The sequence below is a fragment of the Perognathus longimembris genome, chromosome 14 (genome assembly GCF_023159225.1).
Source record: "Perognathus longimembris pacificus isolate PPM17 chromosome 14, ASM2315922v1, whole genome shotgun sequence".
Classification (NCBI taxonomy): domain Eukaryota; kingdom Metazoa; phylum Chordata; class Mammalia; order Rodentia; family Heteromyidae; genus Perognathus; species Perognathus longimembris.
In genome coordinates, this window is record NC_063174.1 from 20988378 (window position 1) to 20998733 (window position 10356).

At 45.4% G+C, this 10356-nt stretch overlaps 1 pseudogene; it reads left to right on the forward strand.

The window, feature by feature from the left end:
* Window positions 1-1195: 1195 nt before the first annotated feature.
* Window positions 1196-1603, forward strand: LOC125362996 (annotated as a pseudogene).
* The last annotated feature ends 8753 nt before the right edge of the window (window positions 1604-10356 follow it).

The following is a 10356-nucleotide window of genomic DNA, read 5'->3' on the forward strand; positions in this document are numbered from 1 at the left end:
TGAAATGTCACCTCCTTCTCTGAAGCTAAGGAACCATGAGTCAAAATAAAGATAAGGTTTAAAAAGCACAAGTAGAGTTCTCCCCTTTTAAATAATAATAATTTAAAAAAATGACAACACAGGGGCTGGGAATATGGCCTAGTGGCAAGAGTGCTTGCCTCGTATACATGAAGCCCTGGGTTCGATTCCCCAGCACCACATATATAGAAAATGGCCAGAAGTGGCGCTGTGGCTCAAGTGGCAGAGTGCTAGCCTTGAGCAAGAAGAAGCTAGGGACAGTACTCAGGCCCTGAGTCCAAGGCCCAGGACTGGCAAAAACAAAACAAAACAACAACAACAAAAATGGCAATCCGTTTGATGGTGTTAAATAGGAAGTTGATTACAAGCTTAGGGTAAATGAAGGCCAGACATCGTAGCTAGAAACCTCAACAGCTTTCTCCTATGTTGACAGTCACAAATTCCAAGGAGGGAAATGGTGGCCCCTGAGCTTGTCACAGTTGGGCCACATCTGAGAGTTAGGTCTTGTTCTGGGCCCACTTTTTTTTTTTTTCCGGTCCTAAGGCTTGAACTTGGGGCCTGGTTGCTGTCTTTGAGCTCTGTGTACCTAGGATTACAGGTGTAAACCACCAGCTCCCACCTGGGTTCCCATTTTAAGACTCTTTAACATAGAGAAGTATCCACGGAGGAAGGTGGTGTAACTGTACAGACCATACCCCACTGATTTATTTAGGGATATGTTAGAGGCCTGAGATCTGAGAATCCCAGTTGGAAGGCCAGCCTGGGCAGGACAGTTCATGGGACTCTTATCTCCAGCAAAATCTAGAAGAGGAGCTGTGGCCCAGGTGGTAGAGAGCAAGCCTTCAGTGAAAAAGCTAAGGGACAATGCTCAGGCCCTGAGTTCAAACCCCAGTACCAGCATACACACACACACACACACACACACACACACACACACACACACACACACACACACACACACAGAGTAGAGAAAGCTAGCAGGGCAGAAAGAAGTGGGTAGGAAGCCCAATAGTGAAGATGAAAAGAAAGCAGCTGAGGCCCTGGAAAGACCATGAAACATAGCAGGTGGACATGACTGGAAATCACAGATGTTAAGAAATTAAGGCTCTGTTTCCCTGCAGCGGCCAAGCTGTGGGGTGGAGGGCCAGGGGTGCTCAAGATTTGGCTTCACCCATAATCCACCGCCTTGGCGGAGGAAGGCCTTGCTGCTGGAAGTGTAATGGATGTTAATACTGCTTTACAAGAGGCGCTGAAGACCGCCCTCATCCATGATGGCTAGCATGTGGAATCCGTGAAGCTGCCAAGGCCTCAGACAAGCGCCAAGCACATCTGTGTGTGCTTGCACCCAACTGCAGTGAGCCCATGTATGTCAAGCTGGTGGGAGCCCTTTGTGCTGAGCACCAAATCAACCTTATTAAGGTCGATGACAAGAAAAACAGTAGGGGAGTGGGTAGGCCTCTGCAAAATTGATCCAGAGGGAAAACTGCATAATGTGGTTGGTTGCAGTTGTGTGATGGTTAAGGACTATGGCAAAGAGTCTCAGGCCAATGGTGTCATCAAAGAATACTTCAAATGCAAGAAATGAACAAATAAATGAATAAAAGTTGAAAAACAGAAAATAAGGCACATCCAATTAGACTCTGGAACCCCTAAAATCATAGCAGGAGGTAAGCATCTTTCAGAGAATTACCCTCAACACTTTCTGTGTCAACAAGAGTAGGAACAGCACTGGGGCTCTTGCTCCTAAGTTCTGAAATCAGAGGCCAGGAAAAGAGTCTACAAAGCAAGCCCTGAGTCCCAGCCTACTGCTCCCTGTGGACATCAACGGCTCTCCTGACTCTGTCGCATACACAGTGAGACTCGAGTGGAGTGGGGCTGAGATTTCAGCAGGCAGAAGGCTGGGTCTTGGACGGCTGCCAACTGCATCTGCCATCGGAGACTTCCCAGAGAGCCTCTCTTTCTGCTCTTTGTCTGATTGGCCACTGTGGGTCCCAGGATGCAACTGCACAAATTCCATAAGCCCAAGCAGAGTGCAACATCTGATGGCGGTGGGTTCACTGTTAGCTGCAGGTCTCACCTATCAGAATCACGTGCGTGTGCACACAACAGGACCTGGAAGAAGAAGCCAGAAAAGAGCTTAGGGCTCTGGTGACAAGGAGACTGGTCTACCAGGTAGCAGGCAATCCCTTTACCCAGGGACCAGCTTTGATATGGCGCAGGGAAATCCAGAATTGGTCAGAGGCTGAATCCAAGACTTAGAATCCAGGATTCTGGTTTTGTTCAGATTCTGCTGTAGTTTGGCTCTGGAATATCCCCCAGAGGCCTATATGTTAGACTAGGTTGCCAGCCTGTGGTCCTATTAGGAGGTGGTGGGGTCTTTAATAGGCGGGGTCTAATGGGAGGAAGTGAGGCCACTATGGGTGTGCCCTTGAAGGGGACATGGGGACTCTAGCCCTTTCTCTTTCTACTGTCCAGCTTCCTTGAGGTGAGTAGCTCTCTAAGTTGTGGCTCTTGCTATGATGTACTCTACCAGCACAGGCCCATAGCCCAGGGACCATGCACTGAGACCACCGTACAGGCCAAATAAACTTTTCTTTTCTTTTTTCTTCCCTCCCTCCCTCCCTCCCTCCCTTTCTTGCCTTTCTCTCTCTCTCTTTCTTTCCTCTGTCTCTGTCTCTGTCTCTGTCTCTCTCTCTCTCTCTCTCTCTCTTCTTCTCTTTCTTTTTCTGCCAGTCCTGAGGCTTGAACTAAAGGCCTAGGTTTTGTCCCTGAGCCTCTCTGTGCTCAAGACTAGCACTCTACCACTTGAGCTACAGTGCTACTTCGAGCTTTTTCTGCTTATATCACACTGAGGAATTGAACCCAGGGCTTCGTACATGCTAGGCAAGCACTCTACCACTAAGCCACTTTCCCAGCCAACTTTTATTTTTTTCCTTATTTTCTTTTCTAAATTTTTATTTATTTATTGTCAAAGTGATGTACAGAGGGGTTACAACTTCATGCCTAAGGCAATGAGTACATTTGTTATCCAATTTGTTACCTCCTCCCTCATTTTTCTCCCACCTTCCCCCCTCCCCATTTCCCTTCCCCAGCTTTTATTTCTTATAAGTTGTTAATTCAGACATCTGTCCTAGTGACAGGAAGCTAACACAGACTCTTAGCTTATTACCTGCCTGTAAGCAGGAACCCTAGAACTACATTTGCCATGGTAACTGACAGCCTTGGTGACACATTGGGTGTACAGATTTGTTGTATAAGATTGTAGAAGTTTTTTGCCTGGTATTAGAGCTTGATCTTAGTGCCTTGATCTTTCAGCTCAACTTTTTAACCCATGGCTAGTGCTCTATCACTTGAGTCATACCTCTAGTTCTGACTTTTTGCTGGTTAATTGGAGAGAAGAGTCTCCAGATTTCTCTGGACTGTGATCCTTAGATCTCATCCTCCTAAGTCGCTAGGATGATAGGTGTGAGCCACTGGCACCTGACAAGACTACAGATATACCTGACTCAACATGTATAAGGGAGGAGAGCCACAGATTTTTCGATTCTTTTGGGGAAACAAAAATAGAAGATGGGGGCTGGGGATATGGCCTAGTGGCAAGAGAGCTTGCCTCATATACATGAGGCCCTGGGTTCGATTCCCCAGCACCACATATACAGAAAATGGCCAGAAGTGACCCTGTGGCTCATGTGGCAGAGTGCTAGCCTTGAGCAAAAGGAAGCCAGGGACAGTGCTCAGGCCCTGAGTCCAAGCCCCAGGACTGGCAAAAAAAAAAAAAAATAGAAGATGTGAGAGGCTGGGAGTGTGGCTCAGGTAGTAGAGTACCTGCCTAGTAAGAAGGAGGCCCTGAGTTCAATACCCAGTACTACCAAAAAGCAAAACATCTCAAAAGTAGAAGATGTGGCTAAACTGAGCTCTCCGGGGAAATGGACTGTATTATTTAGACAGAGCACATGTCTACTATTTTTCAGACTCTCTGCCCCTACACCAGACACCAGGGACCATCGACTTTGCATTGCTATTCACCTCTCCTCTCTTCCCTTCCCTTCCCTCCCCTCTCTTCCCCTCTCCTCTCCTTTCTTTTCTTTTCTCCACCCCCCTACCCCCACCATTTGGAGACAAGGTCTTGTTACTTAACTCTGGCTGGCCTAGAACTCTCTAGCCTCCATTTCCCCAGTTCCTGCCTCAGCCTTCTCTCAAGTGCTGGGATTTCAGGTGTGTGCCATCATACCTAGCTTGTTTTTCTTATAGCAGAGCAAAATCCACCTGCATACCATCAAAAGGAGTTTGCCATACTTGACCTTCCAGATGCTTAGGGGAATTTGAACTTACAACTCCTGTGTATAGGTGCCTAGACTAGTCAGGATTCTCTCAATCATCGAGGAAAGAAAATAATTTAACCAAAAATAATAGGAGTGGCTAATGAGCCCATGTAGCTGGGAAAAGACAGTTGGATAATGACAAAAGAAAAGGAAAGACCGTGGAGAAGGCTGTTGGGATGCGCCCAGCTCTCCTTTCTTCCTGTGTCTGTTTACCTCTACATGGTGACTTCATTTTCTTTCACCGGAGTGGGATTCACAGCCATCCAAAGCCACCACTGAAAAACACCAGTGAGAAAAATCACCTTCTTTCTTCCACTTTGAAAACCCCATTGGGGAGCTGGGAATGTGGCCTAGTGGCCCTGGGTTCAATTCCTCAGCACCACAAATATAGAAAAAGCCAGAAGTGGCTCTGTGGCTCAAGTGGTAGAGTGCTAGCCTTGAGCAAAATGAAGCCAGGGACAGTGCTCAGGACTAGAGTTCAAGCCCCAGGACTGGCAAAAAAAAAAAAAAAAAAACTAACACAATGTAGTTGATCACTGTTTAACTAGTAGAAAGTACTAAATTTGCTTAATCTGTATTTTTAAAAAAATTTATGACTTAGGTATCACTACTTCTACTGCCAATGAAGAAGTAGGCCCAGAGAAGTTAAGCAGCGTTCCCAAGTTGGAATTTGAATCCCCACAGTCTGATTCCAGAGTTCAGGCTTGTGTCCCCATCGTGTGGTGCTGTACAGGTTTGTGTTGCACACCTCTAGGGAAGTGACCAATGGGCTTATTCAGCACGATGTGCATAGGCAACAGGGAGGCCCGCAGGTGTTCACATTGGGCCAATCCCTGTAGACAGGGTGATGGTGGCTTGCTTTTGGTGGGATTTGGGGGGAGGAGCTGTGGCTGACAGTCCCAACTCTACTTGCTCTCCTGGACAGACAGTGGTTTCCAGAGGAAAAATCCCTAGTACACAGCAAGAATGTAATGGCCACCTTGGAAACTTCTGGGGTCAGCACAGGTGACAGCGTCCCCTGGTCCTCCTGCTCCCTGGAAGGTAACTGAGCTCAGAAGAGTCCTCTGGGAAGAATTTGGCCCAGGCTCTCTATTCTGAATCTCACATTCTTCTTCTGCAAAGTGAGAGGAAAAGCTTTTCTTACAGGGCTGTCAGGATTTGCTGACGTAAGTTACCAGCTAGTATGGCTCATGACACATGGAAAGTTCTAGAAAATGTTTATTCAAGACAACATTTGGCCATATTGTCAATAGATAAGTGTCATTCCGAGGCCTCTGTTCTCATTTATGACTTTATCTATGCTGTCCCTCTGAGTTACACAGGCACTGCCATCTTTACTAGTTTTGCCTTCAGTTTTTCAGGATAAGACCTAAGACCTGGTTATTTATTTAATTGTTTATTTATTATTGTGGTACTGGGGACTGAGACCAGTACTTCCCACATGCAACACAAGCACTCTACCCCTTAGGCCATGCCTCCAGTCCAGGACCCAATCCTTATTAAGGAGAATTACAAAGAAAGAAAAGAGGGTTGGGTGCTAAGCAAGTAGGTAGTTGGGTTGCGAGTGTTTGAAAGAAATCCAAATGTTCATGAAAAATTGTAAAGGCAGTGAATGAGGTGAAAGACAAAGGAACAGAAAGATGGAGAGAAACTAGGACCAGTAAATTCTACGAGTGAACAATGAAAAATAATCTTGCTGAGTGTCTACTCAATATTTCTCTTAAATAAAACATTATATAGAACCCAAATCTGCATAATTTTTTAGGCAAACTGACTGGTTGAAGGAGTGAGGAGCAGTTAATTCAGCCTTCGTGTTGTCTTCTAGAAATAAAAATCAGGTCTGGGTCAATCCAGCTCCACCAATAACAGCAATATCACACACTGTGCTTGCATTCCACTAATGCATGATGTTTCTTTATTCACTCCAAAACCTAGCATCATGAAACAATACCTATTTTATCTAGGTATAATTTTGTGGGCAGGCCATGTAGCCAGCCCCCATTGGGTGGTTGTTCCTGTGGCTCTAGGGTCATGTAGACTGGGATGGGGCTGGCCCATCTGAGATGGCCTCACTCAAGCATCTGATAGTGTTAGCTGTTGGCTGAGCTTTTCTGTGGACATATACATGGAGACTCATCCTCAAGAAGGTTTTCCTGGGACTCTTCATGTGCAGTATTAAGTTCTAAGAGAGTAGGATTGGAAGCTAAAAGGCCTCCCAAAGTTCAAGGTAGGAAATCACATAATATCACTTTGGTCAAATTTTACCAGTGAAATCAAGTCATGAGTGCTGAGATAAAAGGAGTGAAGAAACTAACTCTGTGGCTATGTTTGGTTTTGTTTGTTCGTTTTGAGACAGTCTTACTCTGGAGACAAAGCTGGCCACAAATTCACTAGCCTAGACTAGCCTGGAACATGTGATTGTCCTTCCTCAGCCTTCTAAGTGCTGGGATTACAGGTGTGTGCCACCCCACTCAGCTTGAGAAACAGACTCTTGATGGAAGATCGAGGTCACGTGGGAAAGAGTTGTTTTACGGGATTAAGAGGAAATTGTGGCTTTTTTCAACTATCCTATCTCATTTTCTATCATTCTTTTTCAATAAATGCAGCATGTGTCTGGACATATAAAGATAACAAACACACACACACACACAAAAAGATAACAACTTGTAGTATGCGTGGGAGAATGTGGCAAACACTGCTAGTTCCCTATTCATTATTCATTCTCCATTTCTTTCTGGTTAACAGAATCTCAGTTATGTTTTCAGGGTGGCAATGTGCCCAGTCACAAATACTCCCTCCCCTCAGATTCCCTAACAGCTGCGGTCACCATGTGACCCATTTCTGGCTAATGAATATACCCAGAAATCTCCTGAGCAGAGCCTTCAGGAAAGCTGTTGTTTTCTGAATAAAAGAGAACAGATTCAGTGGCACTGGCCTTTTTCCTTTTCTTTTGTTCCCTACCTATCTCATTCCTGCCTGGAATCATGTGTGTAATAGCAGTTAGGGGTGGGGCAGCCATCTTGAGATCATGAGGATGGTGCAGAGAATGGCAGAGTGGAAAGGCTGAAGTGTCCTGATTGCAGAGGCATCATGGGACTTCTATTCTAAGCATAGGCACCGAACTTCTGGGCTAAAAGCCCGAGAAAACCAAACCTCCTTGGTTAAGTTAGTAGAGCTGTAGTTTTGCTACTGAAACAGGGAATGCTGGGGAGACAAGCTGAGAAGGAAGACAGTAGGCTGGCCACAGAACCAGGACAATTAGGAAGGACACTGTAGCTGCTGTGAAGACTAAACTGGGTTGCTGCCTTTTGTGATGTGCTGTGTCACGATACGGATGGACACAGCTTTGGGTGTGAGTGGATGTATGAATGTAAGTAAATTGCCTTAGTTCATTTTATGCACAGTATGGTTTCTATTGAGCCAGTACTAGGGCTTGAACTCAGGGACAGTGCACTGTCCCTGAGCTTTTTTTTTTTGGTCAAGGCTAGAACTTACCACTTGAGCCATTGCTCCACTTCTGGCTTTATGGTGGTTAATTGGAAGTAAGAGTTTCATGTACTTTCCTGCCTGGATGGGCTTTGAACTACTATCCTCAGATCTCAGCCTCCTGAGTAGCTAGGGTTACTAAAGTGAGCCATTGGTGCCTGGCCAGAGTGGATCACTTATAATGGACAGAAATATATTTGCTTTATGTTCCTGAAGTCTAGGAAGTCCAAGAATATGGTGCTGGTATCTTGTGAATGTTTTCTTGCTGTCTCCTCACATGGTAAGGAAGGAGGGAGAGAGAGGTGAGAGAAAGGCCAAACTTGCTTTATAACAAACCACTCTGTGACAATGACCATACTCCTGTTATAATGACATTCATCCATTAATGGGAACAGAGCCCACATAACCTAATCACCTCTGAACCATCCCACTTCTCAGTTGTTAGAGGTTTAAGTTTCTAACACATGGATTTTTTTTTGGGGGGGGGCATGTTTAGAAATGCTACAGTTGCACATTTTTTGATGGAATTAGCATCTAGACTTTGAAGGACTGAAATAACAAAGCCAAAAGTGGCAAGATAATGGTGATGACTATAAACCCGATGCTTAGAGCTTTAAGAAGACGGGAGGATGGAAGGGCTTAGTTTCACAGCGTGAGGTTTGAGCTGACCACAGATGCTTGGGATGAGCTCACAGAGCGCACTGTGAGTGCCAAAGGCACGGGTTCCCTCTCTGACGGTAGGGATCAGCCAGGATCCGGGACATATACCCCTCCATCTCTGCATGGTTTGAGAAGTGGGAGCAAACACCACAACCACCCCAGGAACCGCCCAGGAACTGGGAAATAGCCTACTCAGAGAAAGACCAGGACATCAGCCAGAGAACCTGGGAGTGTGTGGCTTGGCCAAGAGAAGACTTGAACATGCCTGATAATAACTGTAATACTATTCTATCACTGTGCAGAAACCCCACCTACAAGTTAGTGTCATAAACCAACAACTGTACATTTGCTCACATGGAGTACAATGGTGTGGAATGGGCTCATTGATAAACCTGGAGCCGGCTGGCACGTCACCTGAGGCTGGGGAAGTCATTATGACTTCTCTTACTTGTCTGCTGCCCCAGCTGGGATGGCTACATCATCTGGGGACTGGCTATATCTTTAGGCTCCAGTTCCTTCTGGCTTATCCAGGTGGTTTCTCGCCTGCAGGGAGTGTCATCTGAGCTTCGTGGCTTCTCAGGGAAGCAGGACAGTGAATAGGGCTACTATATAGCCCCCAGTGACTGGCCTAGAATTTCTGTCACATTCTACTGGACCAAGTTAGTCCTAGGATCAGCCGAAGCCCATTGGAGAAAATGAACACATGAAAAGTGTTTCTTCGGGAGTGTTACATCATGATTGGGGACAAGCTATGGCTGTCAAAAATAACTAGTATATATTATTTTAACATCTTTAGAGCTCACAAAAAAATCACAACAACAAAACAAAAACTAAAAAGCCCTTAGCCAGGTGCTGGTGGCTCATGCCTGTAATTCTAGCTACTCAGGAGGCTGAGATCTGAGGACTGTAGTTCTAAGACAGCCTGAGCAGAAAAGTCCCTGTGAGGGCTGAGAATATGGCCTAGTGGTAAAGTGATCGCCTCGAATACATGAAGCCCTGGGTTTGATTCCTCAGCATGGCATATATAGAAAAAGCCGAAGTGGCGCTGTGGCTCAAGAGATAGAGTGCTAGCTTTGAGCAAAAAGAAGCCAGGGACAGTGCTCAGGTCCTAAGTTCAAGCCCCAAGACTGGCAAAAAACAAAACAAAATGAAATGTTCCTGTGACTCTTATCTCCAATAGCCACCAGAAAACCAGAAGTGATGCTGTGGCTCAAAGTGGTAGAGTACTAGCCTTGACAAAAGAGCTCAGGGATAGTGCCCAGGCCCTGAGTTCAAGCCCCATGACTGATAAGTAAATAAATAAATGAAAGCAAAACAAAACCAACCTCCAAACCATCTAATTTGTAGCACCAATTTCCATGGTGTAAATATTTCTACAGTGCTAATTTCAAGTGACCAATGTGAGGCCACGGGATGCAGAAGTGGGAGGAGATGCAGCAGGCGCCAGCACTACACTGGACCCAGTGGCCATTACATGAATGATGAGACCATGGACTTTCCCCAAATCAAACATGACCCATAGTGACAGTCTAGAACTCAGCCCAAATCCAGTGTACGCTTTGACTATGGTGTCACCCTGTCTCATAGCAATTTTGTCCAAACATCTGTAGAGACGGAATAGCTATATTCCACTTTGTCCCAGAAGGAAAAGTAAGAGTCAATGTGAGTTTCAGGAAGATAGATTTCAGAATAAAATAGTCCATAGGAAAACTGGTTTTATAGTAATAGAGTCTTCCAAGTAAAATGGATTACTTTGAGCCACAGTGTCCTCTCTTTTGCAAAGATGTCCACCAAGCTTTTGAAAATGTATGAATTAGGGTAGAGACTGAACTAGATAATCTTGAAAGTCCTATTTATCTCTTGGGTTATG